The following is a 14306-nucleotide window of genomic DNA, read 5'->3' as shown; positions in this document are numbered from 1 at the left end:
TTTAAAGATGGGCCGAAGAATAGGATTAAAGTACATATTTATTTAAATTTCCGGCCTCCAGTATCATATTATCCAAGTTAAATGTTCTATAGATAATTCCCTAAATTATTACCATTATTTTATAATTGAAATGGGACTATAATAACCATAAGCAACTCACGTCTGGAAATGCAAACTGGAAAAACATACCCATCACCAACTCACATCAGTCATTAATATCAATTTTATAAATTCAGAATATAAAATGTATTAATGACCCAAATTATTCAAAATCAGAATTATAACAAACATTGGTGTCATAGACGATGTAAAGATATAAATTTTATGATCGGAAATAAATCACAGCTAATCATCTAATATCAATATATTTACAAAAAACGATGTATTTTATTAACGACATAAGGAAAATTGTATATGCAACATAACGAAAAAAATTAAAGACTGATCCTAAATTCTATTTATATATTACATATCATTATTAAAAATCTTATTCAATCAAAATATCTTCCAACATATCGTTGTCAAATTTAAATTAGAGTTTAGGTCACGCATAGTTAAATCAGTTCGGGTTAAATTTAGAAAATATCAAACTCCAACCAGAGTTCAGAGTTTGGTTCAAACCCCTGGTGAACAGTTTTTTAGTAAATATAAAAATATATATGGTGAATTCCATATCAAATCAACTAAGGTTTAAACCTTACCCCCTTCAATTTTCTTAAATTTTGTATACTGGTAGTATATACTATACCTAAGATAAAAATGAAATTTTACCTTCCAACACTGGTTATCCGCTAAGATGCTTTTTAAAGCGCGGAAAAATGGTTCATTTTTTACAAAATGCACCTCATTTATTTTCAAATATCTTGAGAAATAATTGTTAGAAAAATAATTTAAATTTTATTTTGTAGCTTAATAAAAGTTCTTTAAAATGACATAAAAATAAATATGATAGACATTTGATTATTATCGAAAACTGGATGTGTAAAACCGGAAATGGCCTTAAGGTATTTTTTTTTTCAAAATTTTTTTTCTGTAGATAGATATCACACTGCTTTATATTTGTACAAAATCCTAGACTGGGATCAACATGGGTTTAGGAGTTAATACTCTTTATATGGCTAAAATTGAACAAATTTAACATTAATATCATCATATTTTAATTTAATGAATAGTTATGAAATAATGTTAATTTAAAAATTATGTGTAAATGATAGGCCCTTACTTTTTTTATCTTTATCATAATTTTTAAGAAGTGGCTGGAATAATGAGCTTTGCTTAACACTTTAGTTAAATTTTGTCTCAAAGTTACTTGACAAAATAATTCTAAACTATAACTTTATTTGCTAAATTGCATTACATATAATACAATCAAAAATTTATTATTAAAATATATCATATATTATAATCATCCAAGGAATTTTAATAAATTATGACTTTTGTTTTCGTCTAGGGGAATAAAAGCTAGGAACTTTGTGTTATAGAATTCTCTTTGCTCTCAAAAATCTGCTTTCAAGATGACTTTCTATGTTCATATATTCGTTATTGCTCACAAATATATAATTTACCCCATAGATATTATTTCTTGCATAGTTAAATAAATCTAATGTTGAATATGTGATGTTCATATGGACGTTGCAAGCTTGCTCGAGCTGCTAACCTTTTGTAACGGCCCCCAAAATGTCGCATGGACTTTTACCTTGTGCGGTTTCAAAAAATGTCACTTAGCCTTTATCCCAAAATCATTTTCATAATTTAAGAGATTAATTAAATCTATTATTTTTATATTGGTTATTGCTCCATCAGAAAAAAAAATTTAGCCACTCTATTAAATCTTTCCTCCAAGAATACGATCTATTTTTAAAATAAATAAAATGCACATGCGTTGTGCTTTAAACAATCTGATATAACCACTAAATTTACATGTTTTATTATATTGTTCTCACGGTAATAAATTATAAAAGAGTTGATAGTGGCTTGATTATTGGTCTAATTAAATACTTGTGCATGGTTCTGCACTACAAATGCATAGTTTTCTGAAAAGTCTGCAATAAATACAACATTTAAATTGAATTTTAAAAAGTTTCAAATTAAAGATTATCGTGAAGCTATAATAAATGAGGAATTAAATTGTCTAATTATTCAATTAAATAATCTACAAATTCATCAGCGGATTTTGTCAGTGATTTGAGGGTAGTTCGATCAACTGCTATCCATTGTTTGAATGTTTTATAATCTTAGAATTCTCGTCAAATAATATATTAAGCCTTTCTTTTAATTTTGAATATATGGGGAAAAATTTATTGTTGAATTTCAATTTTGGTAGATTATTATATGCTAAAAAAAATATTTAAAATTATTTTATCAAGTAATTTTAATTTCGAGATAAAATTTTACTAAAGTTTTGAACAGCTCACTATCCCAGCCACGTCTCAAATTTTTTTTATAAAGATAAAAAAAAGTAAGGGCCTGTCATTTAGACACAATTTTTAAATTAACATTATTTCATATTATTAAATTAAAATATGATGATATTAATGTTAAATTTGTTCAATTTTAGCTATATAGAGTAATAACTCCGAAACCCATGTTGATCCCAATCTAGGATTATGTACAAATATAAAGCAATGTGATATCTATCTATAGAAAAAAAATTTTGAAAAAAAATACATTTTTTTTCTATGGTCATTTCCGGTTTTACACATCCGGTTTTCGATATTAATAAAATGTCCATTATATTTATTTTTATGTCATTTTAAAGAACCTTTATTAAGCTACAAAATAAAATTTAAATAAATTTTCTAACATAATTATTTCTCGAGATATTTGAAAATAAATGAGGAGCATTTTGTCAAAAATGTACCATTTTTCCGCGCTTTAAACGGCCATATCTTAGCGGGTAAACAGTGTTGAAAAGTAAAATTTTATTTTTTTTCTTAGTTATAGTATATATATATACTACCAGTATACAAAATTTAAGAAAAATTAAAGGGGGTCAGGTTGAAAATCGATTTTTTTGTTGATTTAATATGGAATTCACCATATATATATAATCTTCAAAAAATGTATTAAGACAACGATGTAACATTTTAAAATTAAAAAATAAGATTTATTAATATCTACCAAATCTTCCATATTCTATATAAAAAATTATATAATTATTCGTAAATATTTAAATATAAATATTTATAATAAAGTAAATTAAGATATTTCAGGTATACACAAAATTATAACCCATCTATAGTTAACTTATGAATTAAAAATTACAAATTTTGTATTTTTAAATAAATAAAGTATTAAGAATTAAAATACTTTTAAGAGCGTTTCAGAAATTTAATAAATGATATCCATCCTCGAATTTGTTATTTCTTAATTTATAATTTTCTTAATTTATAACTTATTAATTATAAATTAGAATAGTTTAATATATATATAAAAAGTAGATCAGACGCAAGTAGGTGATTTCTTTAATATATATTAGGAAACAAGTGAATCCTATTTTATTTTCACTAAATAAATAGGTAGGTGACGTATTACACTACGTTCAAATTTAGGATAAGAAAACCACCAAGTATACAAAATATAATATATTTTATATTATTGTATACTTCACCGTTAATTCGTGCTTACTGTGAATGCAGTATTAATGTTCGTATGAGATTAAGGTAGGTATTAAAATTTGCATTATTTTACAATTTCTTATTGTTTAAATTATCTTTTAACATAAAGAATAATATAAAGCATTAATATTTCTTTTTCTTCTTCTGTGAATATAGCTAAAAGAAAAAAATATTAAAATTTTAAGTTAGTTCTAGAAAAAAAAAGTAGAATGCGCGTTTAGTTAGACAAGGTGCTAATAAATTATTTAATTATATAAATAATTAAATGTATGGTACATAAAATAATGATAAGTATTTGGTATAATATTCAGGCAAAATAATCTCATAGATAATAAGTTAGACTGGGTGACCAGTCATACAGATGAAAGACACCTACACAGGTCTCTTATCCGAAATATTATAATTAAATTTATATTTATTAAATAAATTTAAATTAAAATTAATCTCATTTGTTTTGGATATGTTATATTATATTAAAAAAAAATCCTATTTTTTGTTATAAAAAATATATTATGAAATAATTATTTTTTTGAAGCCTAGTCTTTAAAATATATTTTTTTAAACCTTATAGTAGCACATACGATATTTTATTACTTGCAAAAACTATTAACCTTAACATTGATTTTATGTATATAAACCTTTTTAAGGTTTATTTATCAACCAGACATGTTATAGAAAGTAAATTAAAATAGGTTTTAATTTTTTTATGTGTTTCCTCGATATATACGTTTTTTTGACCAATTTAATAGTAATAATTATATAATAATAAAATAAATTATAATATACCTGAATTGTGAATATGATCTACTTTTACAATTTCATCTTAAATAGAAAGTTCTAATTAGAATTAAATTTTAAAAACTTAAATTAAAATTTTAAAAACATTGTAGTAGAGATTCCTGGATAATATTACCATGTCATTTAATTAATTGCGCCCTCGACCGAAAATAATAAATAAAGATAATAAGTAAGATATTTTTTTATTTTTATATTATATTTTAGTATTTTTTAAAATTTGTTTAGTTTTCCTAATTATTATTCCTATATTTAAAATGAAATCCAACCGAATTTTATAATAGCTCAATTAATTAAAGCCTGATTTAATTTTTCTTTTTATATTCCATATTTTCTATTGGTTTAATGATGCATAAATTTCGCCTATTTAATTCGCGAATTAAACATTCATTTATAAACATTCATTTATAGCATAGTAATAATTCGCGCCTCTCTATCTCACTTATATTCACTCACTTTGTTACAAATATATTTTATTTTAATCTTACTCCTTTTTCGAGTTATTTTAATATCAAGCCTTCACATATTTAGATTCATTCGCGTTATATGAATAAACTTATTTGAGGGGTAGTAGTTCACGCCTTTATTTTCATCTACTCATAACATGATTTTATTTTAATCTGCCTCACATTTGATTAATTTCGTTTTTTTTACTAAGAAATCTAGTTGATGGGAACTAAAATTAACAAGGGGCTCTGTATTCTTTAGGATAAATATTTTCGAAAAAGTATTTAAAGAGGACATGACAGAAATGCGTGAATCTTCCCCACCCCCATCCAATTTTGTTATCTCAAATCAACACCTAAAAATAGAAGATAATGGTATGGGCCAAATTATTGGTTAATTTTTTATGGCAAATAAATGATAATAAGAAATGAAAGTCTTTCAATATGTTTATCAAGGTGGCCATACATTTTCTCCCACCATTAATGGTGCATTCTGCAAGTGCATTCTGTAGGATTGCTTAATTTTAATTAAGAGAACATAGCGTAAGCCATTCGAAATATCAATCTAAGATAGGTGTGGTATTGATAAATCAAGGATTGGTACCAGTGGCGTAGCTAGAAATTTTCCTTAGAGGGGGTCCATACATATAAAAGCCTGGGGGCTTTGCCCCCAGACCCCTTTAACGGGCCTTCGGCCCTTTTGCCCGGCCTTCGGCCGGGTTTATTTTACAAATCATAACCATATCTTCGATAATATATAATAAATATATTTTTTTAAATGCATCAATAATTTTTTTTATAATTTAGTAGATTATTCTCAATCTTTATAATACCATCCAGAATAATTTTAATAGTAATATAAAATCCTTCCACAAACATCAAAACCAGAAAAATAAAAATATTATTGGTATTTATTTGATATAAAGTCACCACTTATAAGTCTTTTGAACGTATAATCTAAAAATAAATTTTTGCTCTGGAAGGGGTCCAAACCCGAAACCACCCCCGTAGCTACGCCACTGATTGGTACATTATAGGTTGAAATAATTTTTCTAGTGATTAAGCAAAAGGGTAGGTCCAAGATTACACTTCTTTTATCCTATTACGAGGGTATGACATCTTAATTTGTTCGTGCTTTAAATAAGACTTTAAAATTGAAGGAAAATATTTTCGCAACAGTTAAGGGAAATAGAACTAAATGATACTTTGGGAAGCAATTATGATAAGAAGACAATCTGCATTAAAGTGTGCGAAATAGATTGGTGGTTTTTATATATTATTAAATTCCTCAATAAATTATGAGTGGGTGGTTAGTAGGATAAAATACTATATTTGTTTAAATATAGAAATTTTTTAAAGTATTAATGTTGAAAAAATTTTCGAATTAAGATGTAATAGTGCAAGAATTAATTTATTTTATACATCATTTATCAACGATTTAATAGTGCATTTTTAATTTTTGAGAATTTTGTAAAAGTAATTTTAAATATTTTATTTTATAATTTCTAAAATTTTATTGGTTTATACTAATATATTTAATTTTTCGGATAAATATAACCAAATTTTTTAATAAAATGTATTGTATCTGTCAATTATGAAACATTATAAATTATGTAACTCATTTTAATATCTGTATTGTAAAGAGCCCGAAATGCACATATTAATCCAAATAATAAATTACTTAAATATTTAGGATTATCCTCTATTTATATAAAAATAATAAAATATTAAGAAAACCTTATAAAACTATATAGTTATTGATGAAATAAAAACAGCATTTGTTTTTCTTTGATTTATAAAATTTATTAAATAAATGTTTGACATATAGGGCTCAACTTAAAAAGGCAATGATAATGTTTCCTTGAGGTCTTAGGGCCTTCTAAAGTTATAAAAATAAGATATTTTTATGATCATTTGGGGATGACAGTTATGTGATTTAAGTATATGAATGTTTATAAATATTAGCTAATACCAACTTTTATTAAGAATAATAATTTTCTAATCAAATGTCATATAAATCTACCATATGATATTACAATCGTTTTATCTATTTATTTTTCGAAAACTTTTTTGTGAATATCTTAAAAAGTTTATATGTGGAAAACTATCCTTTAAATTTAAGGTATAAATTAAACTACAAATAACTATTTTAAAATATAATTATTAATGTTTGGGAATGTCCCACCTCCGTTTTTATAAAATAATGTTTTATTTTATTTTATATTTGATATGTTAATTTTCATATAATTTTATTTGATAATAAAAATAAAAATATTTAAAAAAAATATATATTTTTTAAATATTAATAATATTTGTTAATTAAAATTCGATAAGAATGAAATTTTATTTAATTTAAATTTATTCATTATAAAATATTGAGCCTAGTTTTATATTGGTTTTTTCTAATCATTTAAATATTAAACATGCAGTTTTTTATTTTTATATTGAGTGGAAAATCTTCTAAGTCATATTAATATTCATTTTATAGGTAATAAAAAATAGTTCTCGATATTATGGATTTTAAGATAATGGAAGAAATCGAATTTCGATTTCCATCATACAATCCAAATGATCAAAAAAAAGGGCCAAATGTCTTTTGTGTGTAAAAGTATTTAATTTTCAAAAGTGAGCAGCTTCAATCTAAAAAAACATATAAAAGTAAAAAAAATTTTCTTTACGAAATGACTATATTTTTTTTTATTTTCGAATAATTTTTTTTATAAATGGCTATAATTATTTTTGGGCAATTCGTTATAGTTGAGCTTGGGTTGTTAGATATGATGCCTTTTTTAAATATATTTTAATTTATTTTAATTTTCTCATTACTTGTTCAACATCCCTTTTTATACAAAATATTTTTATAAAATACAATACCCCTCTTCCCTCTAGTGTTCCTATGGAGCGCCTATTTAGTATTGCAAAAAGGACTTAGGGGAGAGGCGTGTATGTTTGTTAGATTCTAATTTAGAAAATATATTACTTTTAAAGGCTAATAAAAGATTATTAATATTTTGATAGATCATTTAATATAAATAAAACTTTTTGATAAAAAAAATATGATTTTGTTTCGCGTACCTTCTAAAAAAATGAAAATCAAAGTAGCTGTTATGAAGTGACACTCCAAAGCGGGAGCTAGCTCCTTTAAAAAATGTAATGGGAGCTGGAGCTAGCTTCTTTTGAAAAGATAGAACGGTAGAGTGAGCTAGCTACTTTTAAAAAGGAGCGTTAACAACTCTGATTACAAATATTAGATTTTTATTTATGAATCAATAATCACATATATTTTCCTTCTTCACCAAAAATTTAATAGGTTCTAAAGGTGGATTCTGCAATTGGTTTTCTCTAATGGAATACCCGCCTCAAAAAATATATGCTTGCTTCACCTTATAAATAAAACAACTGAAAAAGTTAAAAAGAATGGAATTGTATTGGGATCATATTTAGCAATTCAAAAAAAAACGTTTATTCTATTCATGTAATGTCAAAATATAATTTTTAATAAATCTTTTTAAGAGGTAAAAACTGGCATCCCATATTTTTAATTGCTGAATATTTCAAAGTATAGTGTGATTTACAAGTCTATCTAACGTTGATGTATGGATATATTGAATTGTATTATATTTAGTGTATTATCGCAAGGTCTAATAATTGTTGGCTAAAATCTATTGTTAAATTATCTGCAAGTTGAAATTTGTCTAACAAACTGTTTTTTTTATTATCTCTTTGATAATAGCTTCAATAAATATGAAAGTTGAGATTAAACATGAATCAAAAGAACTTGCTACATTAAGAGTTTTTCTAAAATAATAATTTTATTAGAATATTATCTATTATATAACTGGATTCTGTAGATAAATATTATCGCAAAAAGTGTGATAAAAAGGACATGGTAGAAATGGATATACGCCACCCCATTTTTTGCTAATGCAATTAATCGTATAACACCAAACAAATAGATGATAATGGTATTAGCCAAATTAAATCAAAATAATGATAATTGGTTAGAAATGCAACTGATGCTGTATTGTTCTTATATTAATTTCAATAATAGATATAGAATATGCCCTTCGAATTATCAGTTGTGCCTCTAAAGGGAATTAAGAGAGAAGTTAACATCATCTAAGTTTTTAAGTTTAGTAATTGAAAAATAAAAGTTTGGTATATTATATTGGATTAAAATTTTATAGTAATTGTAAGTAGGTAGTTCTTTAATTATATATATATCGGGAAAGATAGAATCTTTATCTGTTGGTGCTTTAAATAAGACATTTATAATGGAAGGAAAATATTTTCACATCAGTTGAAGGATTTAGAATTTAACAATACTTTGGAAAATTATGAAGGCGGCCGTCTGATTTTAAGTATGTGGAATAGATAGGCGGTTTCTGGTTATATATAAATTACTCAAAAAATGGATTGTGGGTGGTTAATTATATATTGTTTGTATATATTATTTTTTTAAAATATTAATGTTTAATATTCTAGAGTTAAGATAAGATTTATTTTTTTTGTGCATCATGTCAGCGATTTAATATCAATTTCAAAATGTTATAAATTAGGTCACATATTTTAACATCGTAATCATAAAAATTCCGAAAAGCACATATTAAACCGAATATAAAATTACCTTCAGTCTTTTTCTCTATTTATATAAAAATAAAAAAATATTAAGAAAACATTATAAAACTATAACGTCCTTGACAAAATAAAAACAGCTTTTTGTTTTTTTTAATGGTTATAATAGTAAATAAATGTTTGACATAGAGGGCTAAATTTAATATAATCGTAGCATTTCCTTGAGATCTTACAACCTTCTAAGGTATAAAAATGAGTTCCTTTTGTGATCATTACGAATATAAAATTACTTAATGTGGCAGCCCTATTTTCTATTTATATAAAAATAAAAAATATCAATAAAACATTATAAAACTATATCGTCCTTGATAAAATAAAAACAGCATTTTGTTTTTTTAAGGTTATAATATGTAGTAAATAAATGTTTGACATATAGGGCTCAATTTAATATAATCATAACATTTCCCTGAGATCTTAGGACCATTTATGTTATAAAAATGAATTCCTTTTGTGATCATTACAAGATGACAATTACGTGTATATTTGGTATATGAATATGAAATAGGATAAAATTATTTTTAAATATTTTATTTTATAATTACTAAAATTTTATAGGTATACTAATATTTAAGTATTCGGATAAATATAACAAAAATATTTCATAAAATAATTCGAAATTTTATAAATTATGCCACTTATTTTAATATATGTATTATAAAAAGTTTGAAGTGTAGATAATAATCTAAAAGATTACGTAATTCGATCATCTTTTTCTCTAATAATAAAATATTCAGTTAAAGGTTATAAAACTATATACTTCGTGATTGCATAAAAAGCATTTGGTTTTCTTCGATATTTATAAAATTTAACAAATAAATGCTTGACTATAGGGCTCAATTTAAAAAGGTAATCAGAGCATTTCCCTAAGGTTAGAGTTTTCTCAATAAATTATTATTTTTTGTTTGGAAATAAAAGAAAAATTGTTGGAAACATTCCTCAAAAGTTACTTAGAAAAACGATTTTGTTTGGAAATGGCCTTATGAATATTAAACATGATAATTAATATAATACTTACCCAGATCTTCTAATTCTGGAATATCTAGTAAAATTCAAAAATATGTAACTTATTATATTATATGTTGAAAATTAAATCTTATTGAAAAAGATCTAAGGCCGTGTCTTGAGTCTACTTAATTTTTATCCTTAATTGCTTTTAAGTAAAGGATAAAATATTTTTGTTAGATATTTTAAGTTCCTTTTAAATATTTTTTGCTTTTTACAAATAATTTCTTTTTTATGCCTATTTAGTAATAAGTAAATCTAGGACATGGCCTAAATATTATCCCTAATTTGCAAAATATTTTATTGTTAATAAAAATATTAGGAAAATTATTTGGAGGTTATTTGCTTGAAATTTTATAGCTTCATGTCATGATTAATATAATACAAATATTTAATTACCATGTATATCCCAATATTGTTCTATATTTTTTTTATAAAAGTATATATAATTTATAATAGCTTAATAAGAACACCCTATATAATTTATTCAAAAGAAATTACAATAGTTTTTATACTTGTAAAAGATTAATAAATATTTTTTTCTTACCGTATATTACTTGTAAAATTATTATCAAATAAAAAAATATAATAATAATAAATAATCATTTTCAAGGGATATTTTCTTTTAATGTAAGTATTTATTTTTAATTCAAAATGAAAATTTAATTAAATTTTTTTAAATAAATGTATTAAATTTATAAAAATAAATAAACACTTTTCATTATTCTGGTGTCTCACATATTTACCTATTTCAAATTTTAATAAGTAACTATGCAAATTTTCTAATTTAATATTTATGGGAGACGGGGGAAAACGATTGGTATTTAGCATTTATAATATAAAATTTTAAGATCAAGAATAAATAAAATAAATTATAAATTTTTATGTAACCCAATCGCTCATATAGTCGTTAAGAATAATTACGTAATGTGTGCATTTGTTTACCTCATACCTAGAATAAAATGGCTAAGCATCAGGTAAAGAGGGTTAAAATACATTTATTATTTTAATAAAATATTTATGTGCAAATCTGACAAATATTTATTACTTTTAATCATTAATTAGTATTTATAATAATAATAATACAAAATCAAACAATAAGCATAGATATATCAATCTATCAAATATGATTTGGCATGTATCCATAACCGTTCTGAGCATATCCCAAGCAAAGTTTATTCATTTATGGTGCCTCGTTTAATATAAAGCTGAGACAATTTTACACTTTATTATTTTGAGTCAACCTCTGACGTAATTAGTTTACTCTTTGCCTAGCAGAGATCTGTTTCCCCCACTCTTTAAAACACAATAGCAGATGTTACCTCATCATTCAGTGAAAAATAAAATTTCTTACAAAATTATTATTCATGTTATGCTCTATATTAAGAGTTGTTTAAATTTTAGCCAAATTCAATAGAGAATGATATATTAAACCACCTTAACGCTGGCTTATTTCTTATATATAATTGGCTAATGAAGATCGGAGTGATTTTATTTATCTATTTAAATGACCAAGTGAGATAGCTTTATCAAAGTGAATAAAAATCGGAAAAACTCTAAAAAGTATTTTCCCTCTTTAGATTTATACATCTAAATTAAATATTTAGTAGATCTTTTAGAACTTTAAAGAATTTTACTAAGAGTTGAAAACAAAATTGATAATTATCTTACCTTTTTCTAAAATTTGAATAATGCAAAATTTGCGATTTTTTTTAAAAAAAATAAAAGAACTTTATATTAAAAAATAACATCAAATTTTAAAACTTAAAACGGAAATTTTATTTAAATAAAAAAAAATTTATTATTTTTTAAAATGATTTGTTTAATCTTATATAATATGTTATGTACTATCATAATATTTATCAAAATATAAAATTACTTGATTCGTTAGTTTTAGCTTCTGTTTTTATAATTTAAAAGGGAAAATTTATTGTATTATAGAAGTATTTATAGCCTATCAAAATAAATATTTCAATCCTTAAGCGAGCGAATATCGTGACAATGTAATGGTAGAGTTGGGGCAACAATTTTAGCTAATAGTAGAAGGTGGGATATAAATAATTATGTTAATATTACACAGTGGGTTCTAGATAAGAAAATTGCTATTGCGTGATATCTTTTACAATCGATGGGAAAATTGAGGAAATATTGGTCATTTACAGTGTGAAGGTGTTATGATTTGTTGAATAATATAATTAATATATGTAATGCAGTCTTATATAACATGTAACATATACATTAGATAATTATTTTCTATGTAATTTATTTTTGGTGTATAATAATAACATGCTAAAGTTAATTATATAATTTACTGGCCTAGTTTGTATAAAATTATTTTATAGAGGATTAATATTATTTTGTAGTTATAATTTTAAACCCTTATCAAATATTATTACATGAATGGGAATACTAATTGAAATCTATAACACTTTTTTTTTAAAAATATTCTTTATATCTCTATAAATATTTACAAATATTGGACCTAACAATCCTTTCGGAAAAACCTCACAAACTATGTATTCGTATTTGATGCAGAACCTAAAATTTTATTAGTAATTGTTAATAAATCACAATCTTAGAAAATTTAGCCTTAATTAATACCCCTTGTAATTTCCGAATAAATATGTTAAAATATTGATCCTTAAGAATTATATATAATTTCGAAACAAGAAATATTAAAATATATTAATAAATCACAATTTTAGAAAATTTAGCCATAATTAATACCCTTGTAATTCCCGAATAAAATGTTATAATATTGATCCTTAATAATTATATATAATTTCGAAGCAAGAAATATTAAAATATATTAAGAAATCACAATTTTCCAAAAAATCACCCATAATTAAAACCCATTAAAAAGATTTGAATTTAAAAATTTCTTCATTTTCAATGAATTTTTTTATTTTTTCATTTGAAAATAATTAAGTAGATTAATTATATGATATGTATGCATTATATAAAATTAGTAGAAATAAGTAAATAAGGTCACGTTAGACAATGCGCGACGCGATTTCAATCTATCATTGTTATACAGATTTGCCGGTTCTTGGACATGTGCTCAAGTGAATTTTTTTTTTGCTACCTAGCTCCCCCAGAAAAGCGAAAATACAATTGGATCTAAAAAATATTTCAGTTATAAATCGATGCTGATAAGTTGAATGAATAAAGAAAATTATAAGAAAATTAGGATATATATAGAGTTGTTAAGGAGCCCCGCTACATACACTTTTCAAAAACAGCGTCCCGCCCCGCCCCGCCCCTCCTTTTAAAAATCAGAAAGCGGGAGCGGGAATCAGCTCCTTTTTAGGGCTGGAGTGGTAGAGCGCCACCCCATCGCTCTTTTGAATTTAATGTATAAATTAAATTAATTTTTTAAATATTGATAAATCCTTTTTAGTTATTAATTAAAATTCAACTAAAATGAATCGATATAATACATACATATATAAAATATAATCTCCGAAAATTATTAAAAAAAATTTTAAAAAAAAACCGATAGAATAATTAAAATTATTAACAAGGGATCATTGAGGTTATCCCATAGAGGAATATCGGAATAAAATGTACACTGCTGCAATTTTTTTGAAGAGACACTTTGTCAAAGAAAAAAAGATCTTGGAAATCTCTGGAAATTTATGAATTAGTTTTTATTAATTAAAAAGCTCTATTTCCGTTAGATTTTCAAGGAGTTGATAATCATAGGCAATAGAAATTGTATTAAGCCCACGATATTAACACTATCTTGCCCTTTGAAAAAATCGAAAAATTGAAAATAATGGACGAAACGGATAATATAGAAAAGTCATTT

Source organism: Gordionus sp. m RMFG-2023, chromosome 1 (assembly GCF_954871325.1).
Source record: "Gordionus sp. m RMFG-2023 chromosome 1, tfGorSpeb1-WG-v2, whole genome shotgun sequence".
Lineage (NCBI taxonomy): Eukaryota > Metazoa > Nematomorpha > Gordioida > Chordodea > Parachordodidae > Gordionus > Gordionus sp. m RMFG-2023.
Note: the sequence above shows the minus strand (reverse complement) of the source record.